Source organism: Eschrichtius robustus, unplaced genomic scaffold, assembly GCF_028021215.1.
Source record: "Eschrichtius robustus isolate mEscRob2 unplaced genomic scaffold, mEscRob2.pri scaffold_81, whole genome shotgun sequence".
Taxonomy (NCBI): Eukaryota; Metazoa; Chordata; class Mammalia; order Artiodactyla; family Eschrichtiidae; genus Eschrichtius; species Eschrichtius robustus.
In genome coordinates, this window is record NW_027175690.1 from 503,574 (window position 1) to 513,612 (window position 10,039).

The window sequence follows — 10,039 nt, forward strand, 5'->3', positions numbered from 1 at the left end:
TAACGCCGACTGCCTCTGCGGGGTGGACTGGGCGCCGCCCCTGAGCACCCTCTGCTCCTGATCTGTATCCAGAGTTTCTTCCAGCCACGGCTTGTCGAGACAGGTTTTTGCTTCCTGCTTCCAGGGGCTCTCGTGTGGGCGCTGTGAAGCAGGGTTTTGGATGGTGCAAGGTGGAGGGTGGGCACTAGATCCGGGGCCCATTGCCCGGGTGTGCGTGCACTAGATGGGGCGTGTGGCCTAGGACTCCTGCCAGCTCGGTGACCCCGGCCGAGTGCCTTAAGGCTTCTAGGTCTCAGTGTTCTCATCTGTAGCATGGGCTGAACAGGACTCACTCTCTGTGGCGGTTACAAGGTCACATTCTGTTAGTGCTTGTAGACTCTACAATGTAGAAAACTTAGCACAGTTTGGAGCATCGTTAATTGTTCCACAGATTTTACCTGGACTGTTGAATGACTTTGCCTGGTACACGCCAAAGCGTTTAGGAAATGGATATATCCCAGCTTCATTTCCTTTCCATTAAAACAGGGCTCAGGAAAAAAAAAATCTTTTTTTCAATAGTCTTATATAGTGGAAAGAGCACCGGTGTGAAGGCAGCTTAGGGTTTGAATTCCAGGGCTTATGCTCTCTGGCCCTGGGCAGGTTACATTTTTTTTTTTTTTTTAATTTCAGGTGTTGCAATATATTTTTTTTTTTTTTTATTTTTGGCTGTGTTGGGTCTTCGTTGCTGTGCGAGGGCTTTCTCTAGTTGTGGCAAGTGGGGGCCACTCTTCATCGCGGTGCATGGGCCTCTCACTATCGCGACCTCTATTATTGCGGAGCACAGGCTCCAGACACGCAGGCTCAGTAGTTGTGGCTCATGGGTCTAGTTGCTCCACGGCATGTGGGATCTTCCCAGACCAGGGCTCGAACCCATATTCCCTGCCTTAGCAGGCAGACTCTCAACCACTGCACTACCAGGGAAGCCCAGGTTACTTTTGAACTGCAATCCCCATACTTGTAAAATGACATTAAAAGCCACTCTTTCTGTGGGTTCTTAGAATTAATTCAGCAGGTTATGTGTGTAAAGTATCCTGGCACTTGAATGAGTTGTCAGAACCAAGGGCTGCTGGAGACGATGCTTCTGCCCTAGGTAATCTCCCCTTCTACTGGGCGGCAGGTAAACACAAGCACAGTAGTCAGTGCTCTGGAAGGAGTGAGTTCTGGTGCTGCAGAGCACAGAATCCTTTTTTTTTTTTTAATTTAATTTTTATTTTATATTAGAGTATAGTTGATTTACAATATTGTGTTAGTTTTAGCTGTACAGCAAAGTTATTCAGTTATACATATATCCATTCTTTTTCAGATTCTTTTCCCGTGCAGGTTATTGCAGGATATGGAGTAGAGTTCCCTGTGCTATGCAGTAGGTCCTTGTTGATTACCTATTTTATATATAATCATGTGTATATGTTAATCCCAAACTCCTAATTTATCCCTCCCCCCCACTTCCCCTTTGCAGAGCACAGAATCTTGGAAGGGAGAGTTCAGGCTTCTTGGAGTAGGTGCCATCCTTTCTAAGGATATGTAGAAGCTCCTGGGGTAGCAAGAGGGAGCAGTGTGTGTCAAACTTTGAGAAATATAAGAAACTATGGCAAAACTAAGGTACAGGAATGGAACTCAGGGTTTGGGAAAGAAATGAGAGTTGATACTGGAAACCTACTGGGGCCAAACAGAAAAGGGCCTTGTTTGTCCCGTCAGAAGTTTGGATGTTTATCCTGAAGGCTGTGGGAAACCCTAAAGAACAGTGAGATGGACTTCTGGTTTAGAGACTCACTCGGACCTCCATTTGGAAGGCACTTGATTGGGTGCAGGGTGAACTGTAATCTAAGGGTCCCACTTAAGTTATAAAAGGTTGGACTGGATTTTGGAGATCAGAGACAGAATGGGTGTGGCCTGGTGACCAGTTAGGAAAGGGAGGGCAGCAAGCATGGGTGACAGTTTACAGCTGCATCTTTTTGTGAGATACAGAGCACAGTAGGAAGGGATTGGGGGTGGGGAGAGGATCATACTTCATCTTCAGTGCTTTAGAGGGACCTGGTAGACAGGTCTGGGCCCAAGGTACAGATCTGGGCTTTTTGGGAGGACAGGTGTTTGAAGGCATGGGAGAGACTTAGGTTACCCACAAGAAGATCCAAAGAATCATATTTCTGAGAGCTTTTTAAGTGGGTATATTGAGGATGTTTATAAGCTGAAAGAAAGTAGCCATCAGAGGAAGGGTGTGAAGATCTAGGAGAGGTAATGATTATTCATTTGTTTTCAAAAAGCTGAATACTTATCGTGTGCCTGGCCCTCTTCTAGGATCTGGGGTTCTCGCCATGTGTTATCTCTTCTGCAAGGACAGTTCAACTCATCCCCTGGTGAAGAGAAGTCAGATTATTCTTTGCATCCCATTCAGGTGTAGGAACTGTTCTGTCCCTCTGAAGGGACTTTACTTAACCAGAGTAATAAGTTAGAAATCAAAAGAAATTATAGCTGGAAGGGACCTTAAAGGCCACTGTACTTAATTTTGCCTAATATTTAACCTTGATTGTAAGAAAAATTTATGGCAGAGCCCATTCTCTTCAGAATTCCTTCACTGAACTTTCTTTATGTTTTTCATCCAGTGGATCTAGCTTGTAGATTTTGGCCTCCTCCTAAATTTGCTTCTTCATCCACATTACATTTTGCCCGGACTATGGCAGAAGCTCCTGGGTGGTTTTGCGGCCCCTGGACTCAGTTCCTCTAAGTTCATCTGCCTACTCGGGTTGAGTGATCTTCTAACATGAAAAGATACGCCTAAAATAATGCTGCTAATGACTTGCCCACACAAAGTTAGTGCATACTAGCCGCCCAGTGTGTGCTCTGCACAGAGGCGTGTAGTCTGAACTGTGCTCTGCCAAGCCTCCTGGGGCTCTTTGGCCCTGAGGAAGGAGAGCTTTTTGTGATCACTCCCTCTATCTAATTGGTCCTTCAGCAGCGGGGCACCTTTTTCTAATCAGCGGAGGCACCCTTACTCAGCCAGTGGTAGCCCCAGGGCTCATCACCTGTGGGATACAAGCCATGCTGTCTCCCAGGCTTGATTCGACCAACATCTCTATTTTCTGTCCCTTCTCACACTTGGACCCCTGGCGTTTAGTTATCCCCACCTGCAGTATTTACAGTGCGCAGCAGGTGTCAGGCTTGAGTGTCTTTGCACCTCCTCCTCCAACTCTGCATAGCCTCATCTTTCTCGATTGTACTTCAGGGTTATCATGAAGCCGTCACTTAGATATAACTTTTTGCCTCCATAGGAACCTCTGTGCATAAAGGTTATGGTTCTTTATCTCATGTGATTGAAATTTTGAGTTTATACATGTCCCTCCTTAATGAGGCTTTAAGAGCAGGAGTCATTTCTAATCCTTAGCACACAGCAGGTGCTTTTTTTCTTTTTAGATGTTTTTTAATGATGACAAAATGTACGGTTTAAATCACGCATTTTAAAATAATTTTGCTTTAGGTTCTGACAGAAATAAAGTTTCCGGAAGTTGTGTTCCTGCAATAAGAAATAAAGATGTGACCTTCCAGTTGTGTAAAGCTCATGAATGCTGTGTCAGTGTGTCGGGGGCGCTAAGGAACCTGGAGCTAAATGGGCTAGTTCTGAGAGAGAGAGACTTAACTATGTTAACAGAGGTAAGCCTTCATTGTGTCCTGCCAACATTTGATAGTTGCTTTTGGGGCAAACCAAACGGTTAAAATTTTAAACTGTTCCTCCCCATTAAAGGGATTGAATAAATCGGCCACTTTGGTGCACCTGTGTCTTGCGAATTGTCCAATTGGAGATGGAGGTTTAGAAAGTGAGTTTCGGTCTTGTTTAAGCCTCTTCCCATCAGACTGGTCTCGTGATTTCCTACACACCATGTTAATTCCTGTCTACCTTTTCTTGGTGGTGTTCATGCCTGGATTGTCTCCTGTACCTGCTCAAACCTTAGTCCGTTCTCATTTGTACCATGGAAGTTTGTCATGATGGATACTGTCAGAACTAATTTTACTTAAGTTTACGTTAAGCCGCAAAGCACACATTTTGTATATTTTCTGTTTTTTGTGTTTGTTTATATTTTTATGGTTTCTCTTCAAGAAATATTATGGGAAGGGAAATAGCAAGATGTAAAGAGCAAAAAAGTCATCATTCTCTTTAAATTGTTAGAACATCTATCTGCAATCATAATTATAATGCACTGTGGTATGTGTTAAAATAGGAAATATATGTAACGTCCTGTAGGAGCAGCAAAGTCAGTGGTGTTGGTGAGGGTGTGTCATGGAAGTAATCACAAAGCAGGTGACTGTTGGTTGGGGTCCTGAAACATTAGTGTGTGTTCCCTGTGTCCATTAGTGGTCTGGAGGGGTTAGGAAGCCTGCCTTTCAATTTGAGGGAACAGAGGGTTTGAAGTCCTCTCTCTTCTGTTGCTCTAGTATACTGCATAGCAGCTAATAAAATACTGGGTTTATAGTTGACATTTAAATCGCTGTTGGATCATCAAGATTGGGGTGTATCATTGGAAATGAAAATAGGAAGAGTCTTACGCTTTTTAGGTTTTTCTTTTTTTTCCTATGTCTCAGAAGGCTCTTTGACGGGGGACTTTTTATTCTCCCATACAATTCCATGAATACTTTTACCCTGGCACTTATTTTAATGGCATTTTCAATTTATAAATGTCTTTGGAACACATATTGTAAACTATTTGAGGGTAATGACCATGGCCATTGGTGGCACATCTTAAATGTGCATTGTGTTAATTTTTGAGTGTCATGTGGTCTACCATCAGTGCTTCCCTCTTTCACCCAGTTTTCTTCCTCATTTCCTTCTCCAAATTTGTCTTTTTCTATTTTCCCTTTTGCTTCTCTATTCTTGCCTTCTCTTTCCGTTGCATCTGTCATTTTTCTTCTTCTTCTCCTTCTGACTTCATTATTATGGCCAACTGAAGCCTTTTCTAGTATGTTCTCTATCTTCCTTGCCTCTTTATTACCATCCACAAACTCTTACAGAATATTCTTGGTTGACTCCCTTACTTCCTAGCATACCCTTGTACTTCATGATCACTTTAGAACATTGAAAAGGGTTGGAATTTTTAAAAATAGGTAATTATAATCAGTCTTCTTTCACCTCTGGCGTAAGACTCTTCTTCCTCAATCTGACCATTCTCAAATCTAGAAGTACTCCAGCTCATTGTTCCTCCTTACCCCCATGTTTAGGCCAAAGAACTTGTGAAACCTTAGCCCTGTTTAATACTTGAATTTATCAAAACATAAGAGAGCTAATTCTGCCTAAGGGCACCAAAGAAGAATAAAGATGCCACAGATAAACGTTTAGTCCAGATTTATAATGGACTCTAAGTGCCTAGTTGAGTGCTAACCATTACCTCACTTGAGCAACAGGGAGCTCATGACAGAAACTAACATATTAATTGTATAGACACTTCACTTCACCATTCCTCAATGTAGCTGATAAGCTGCATCCAGTTAGCTTAAATAACATGAATGATTAATTTCCCTGTGTATATAAATTGGGAGTTTGTAAAGTTATCTTTTTCCCTTTGTACAACTACTGACTACCACCTCGCTTGGTCATGGCAATAGAAAATGATGACTAAGAAACACATTGTCTCAATATCAGTGGACATAATGTCCTAGTATTCTACAAAAATCTCTAAATTCTTAATCTAAAAGATATATCTGCCAATATCTTATATCCTTATCCTTTGTTAATATAAATATCCAATCTATGAACATCTCAGTTTCCTTACTTGGAATATGAGGTGGATAGATTTGCTAATATCTAGGGACCTTTCCAATTTTAATATTCCCTGGTTATAAGGGCTGAGCCAAATACAGTGGCTCCTTAATCATTAACCTCGCTCATAATGAAAGTTATCAGCAAGATCTACATGTAAGAGATCAAATATTCATATCCATATATATTGTAGCACATTGACTTTTACAGAACTCAAAGTAACACAACATAGTTACATTCATAGACTTAAGGTCACTGTGGTATACTTTACAATTTTTCTTTTCCCTAGGAAGGAAATGTAGATCCCTGGGAAGGGATTTCTTTCTCTGCCTTTTAGTAATATAAGCCTTTTATTATCTCTTGGACCCTAAAAATGGGTAGGGTTTTGGCAGATGGAGGTTAGGAGAGACCTTCCAGGTTGCAGGGACAACATGAGAAAGGGCAGAAGGAGGAATGGATTTTGAGAAGGACTTGATATCTTACATGATGAGAGCAGCGTTTCACAATCTCTGTCCTGCAGAACACTGGTTTTAGATGATGTTGATGTAGTTACAAGACAGAAGCATTTGGGAAGAGCCGTACTCTACATCCCGACATGAAATTCAAGTTTCACCTTGTTACGTTACATACTCTGAAAAGTTTTGGAGGAAGGAATTGATTTCATTTTTTTAATTCAGTCTTACACTTACTTGACAAACCTATATTCAGCTGATGAGACTGTATTTTGTGAAAGGCCAATCGGAGAAATGCTGAGATGGAGCTTAGGCTATTTCTGTGTTGGGACAGGCATGTGATTATTTTTCTTATAATTCTTTACTGTTTGTCCTAACAATTGTTACTTTGCAGGATTTTTTTTTTTTTACATCTTTATTGGAGTATAATTGCTTTGCAGTGTTGTGTTAGTTTCTGCTGTATAACAAAGTGAATCAGCTATATGTATACATATATCCCCAGGTTTCACTTTTAAGCCTTCTGTTTTTACCTGAGTCATTGGGCCTCTTAGAAAGCTCAACAATTCTGGGGTCTTCATCTCTTTTGTAGTTTCCAGGAGCTCCTGGCACTTACCACTATTTCCTCTTGATTCTTTTCCTCCGACTTCAAACTTTTTTTTTTTTTTTTTTTTTAATAAATTTATTTATTTATTTATTTTTGGCTGCGTTGGGTCTTCATTGCTGCATGCGGGCTTTCTCTAGTTGCGGCTAGCAGGGGCTACTCTTTGTTGCAGTGCGCGGGCTTCTCATAGTCGTGGCTTCTCTTGTTGCAGAGCAGGGGCTCTGGGCACACAGGCTTCAGTAGTTGTGGCACATGGGCTCAGTAGTTGTGGCTTGCAGGCTCTAGAGCTCAGGCTCGGTAGTTGTGGCACATGGGCTTAGTTACTCCGTGGCATGTGGGAGCTTCCCAGACCAGGGCTCGAACCTGTGTCTCTTGCATTGGCAGGCGGATTCTTAACCACTGCGCCACCAGGGAAGCCCTGACTTCAAACTTCTTACGATTATGAGCTGATTGTTTTCTCAGCCTCTAGTGTCAAAACCAGCTACCTCGCTCATCTTCATTGTCTCAGTTACAAGGTGCAATATTTCCCACGTTTATATGTGTCAAAATATAAGTCAGGGATTGATACATAGCATATGCTTAATAACAATTGTATTTCCTTTTTTTCTTTGTTCAAAGGTATCCAAACACTTGCCAAGTTCTTAAATTGAAAATAGAGTGATCTAATTTATTCAGTTCATCCAACCATCAATATTGAATATTTGTCTTTTTTCTTATACATATTTCTTATATTCCAATCGTGACAGTCTAGAGCACAGTGAGCACACGTATAACTTATTACTGCATTACTACCTTGGCTATTCCTTGACCAAAATTTACTTCTTACAACTGACAGCCTAATTAACCTACTAGAGTTTTTTTTTTTTTAATGTATGCATACAAACAAACACCAGTTGCATTGCTAATAACTGAATTTTTACATCTCTATGTACCCATGTATCCAACACCAGGTCAAGATATTATGAAATATTTCTAACACCCTACAAGGTTCTCTGTTACTTCTTTCTGTTCCATACTCCCCGAGGGCAACACCTAAACTGACCTCTATCACCATATATGACATACATGGAAACACACAGTGTGTATTCTTTGGTATCTGGCCTTTGGTTACATATCATTATATCAGTAGTTTATTCTTTTATTGTGTTTTCCTGAGTTTTTAAACCTAGACATTCATACAGTGTCAAAGTACCACTGATTTCTTAATATTATTATGCTGACCTCCATCTTCAGAGGCTTTCCACAGTCTTCCATCTGTCTTTCCACCTACTTTCTCTTCCGTCTAATTATGTTTCATTTAACCAACCTCAGTCAGCCTTTTCCCCATATTCCCCAACACGTAGCACTCCTGTGTTCAGCCAGTTTTGTTCCCTATTCCATAAGCCCTCTGTGCCATTGCTGACACTGTGCCTGTTCCCTGCCCGGAAGGCCTGTTCCCTACCCTCTATATACTTGTTCAAGTCTCAGTTTAAATGCTGCCTGTTCTAAGAAGTCTTCTCAGAAGAAGCCAGTGCTTTTTGGAATCCTTCTTTAATGAAATCCCATAGCAAGTGTAATCTGTCCTCCCTGATCTGGTAATTAATTATCCATTGTTCCTATCATATAGTGTTTGTTTTTCTTATGTGCTGTTATTATTTATTGAAGCAGATTATAGTGACTTGAACCAGGAACTGGGTCATTTTCCTTTTCATTTTAGTGCAAGTTTCTGTGATATGAAGTTAAACTCCTTTTCCCTCACTTCCCATTCACCCTCAACACTTGTTAAACATAAAGTACAAGTGAAACTTATTGGTTAATGGGTTTTTGTGGTCCTTGGTTCTGGTCCCTAGGTCTAAGCTGGACTTCTCTAGTGCTAATTTGACTGATTTCTTATTGTCACATAACTCAGGAATTAACTAAATCATTACAAATTTAGATACATATAAGATATTATAAGAAAACCAGTGGATGTCACAAGTTTAGGCCTGGGGGAGAGTGTTGTAGGAGTCCTAGTTTGGTGGGGCTCACACTGCGTGATCGCGCCTTCCAGTATTCCATTGTAAGTAAGAAAGAGGTATGCAAATATATGCTTAATATTTAACAGTGTTGATAAAAAAGAGAGGAGAGAAAGGGACGACAGGTACTTTGAGGGCTTTTTGGAATTCATGAACAATTATGATTGGATGGGGAAAAAGAAAAACCGAGGGCTAACCTCCCACAAGTGAGCTCAGGAAAGAGAGAAGGGCTCATCTGGTATGCAGGTAGAGAGGTTTGACCTACAGAATCTTAGAAAACCTCAACAATCTGAGCAGTGACGGCAAGATGCAAACTAAAGGGATAACAAAAGTCTGCAAAAGTCTCACACAAAGAGCTTTGGCATGGTGTTCATCATGTAGCTAATCCTAACATGCAGACATTTATGAGAGTAAAGTCAGGTCTTTGCCAGAGAGGGTTCCTTATTTGGGCAACTGGGTCAAATGAAGAAAGGCAAATGTAGGCTGCCAGAGTAAATAAGGAGAGGAAAAACAAAATGAACGAGACCTATCATTCATCAGTGGTTTCCGCCCAGTATTCTTAGCCTCCACCTTATCTCCATCTTACTGGTAACACGGGAACTAGACTGAACAATCAGGTAAAAGGTCTCTACAGAAACTGAGGTAATATAGAAAATAAGAAAATAAAACATAAAATTGTAAATTTTCTTCCTAGAGGTAATTGAGATGATAGTTGAATAATAACGTAAGATCAGGTGAAGTCTAAAGACATTTTAGAAAAGCTGAATAAAGTAAGAAAACATCTGTTCACTGGCATCTGAATGTTAGAGAGACACAAAGACATGTGGGCCAAGTTCTGGAGAGAAGGGAAACACAGACGCAAGCTTGACATTTGGTGCAGCTTTTCTCCTTGGGGCATTTGCTGATTCAAATCTTACAGCCTAGGAGCTGAAAAGCCAAGGAGTTCAAAAGACTCTGACCACAGAAGCCAAACGGCAAGATCTCAAGCTAAAGGCAACAACTAATGGAATGACAAGCTAAGTGTATCTTTAGTCTCACAGGGCTGCAGGAACCATTACATTTAAAGCCTAACAAATACATGGGTAGTTGGGAACAGGGAGAATCCAAACGTTCACATGGTAATCCCAAAGGGCAACACCCGTAGAGGAAGGACAAGACAGAAATAGATCAACCTTCACACAGACTGAAAAACAGCTTTGAAAGAGCTCAA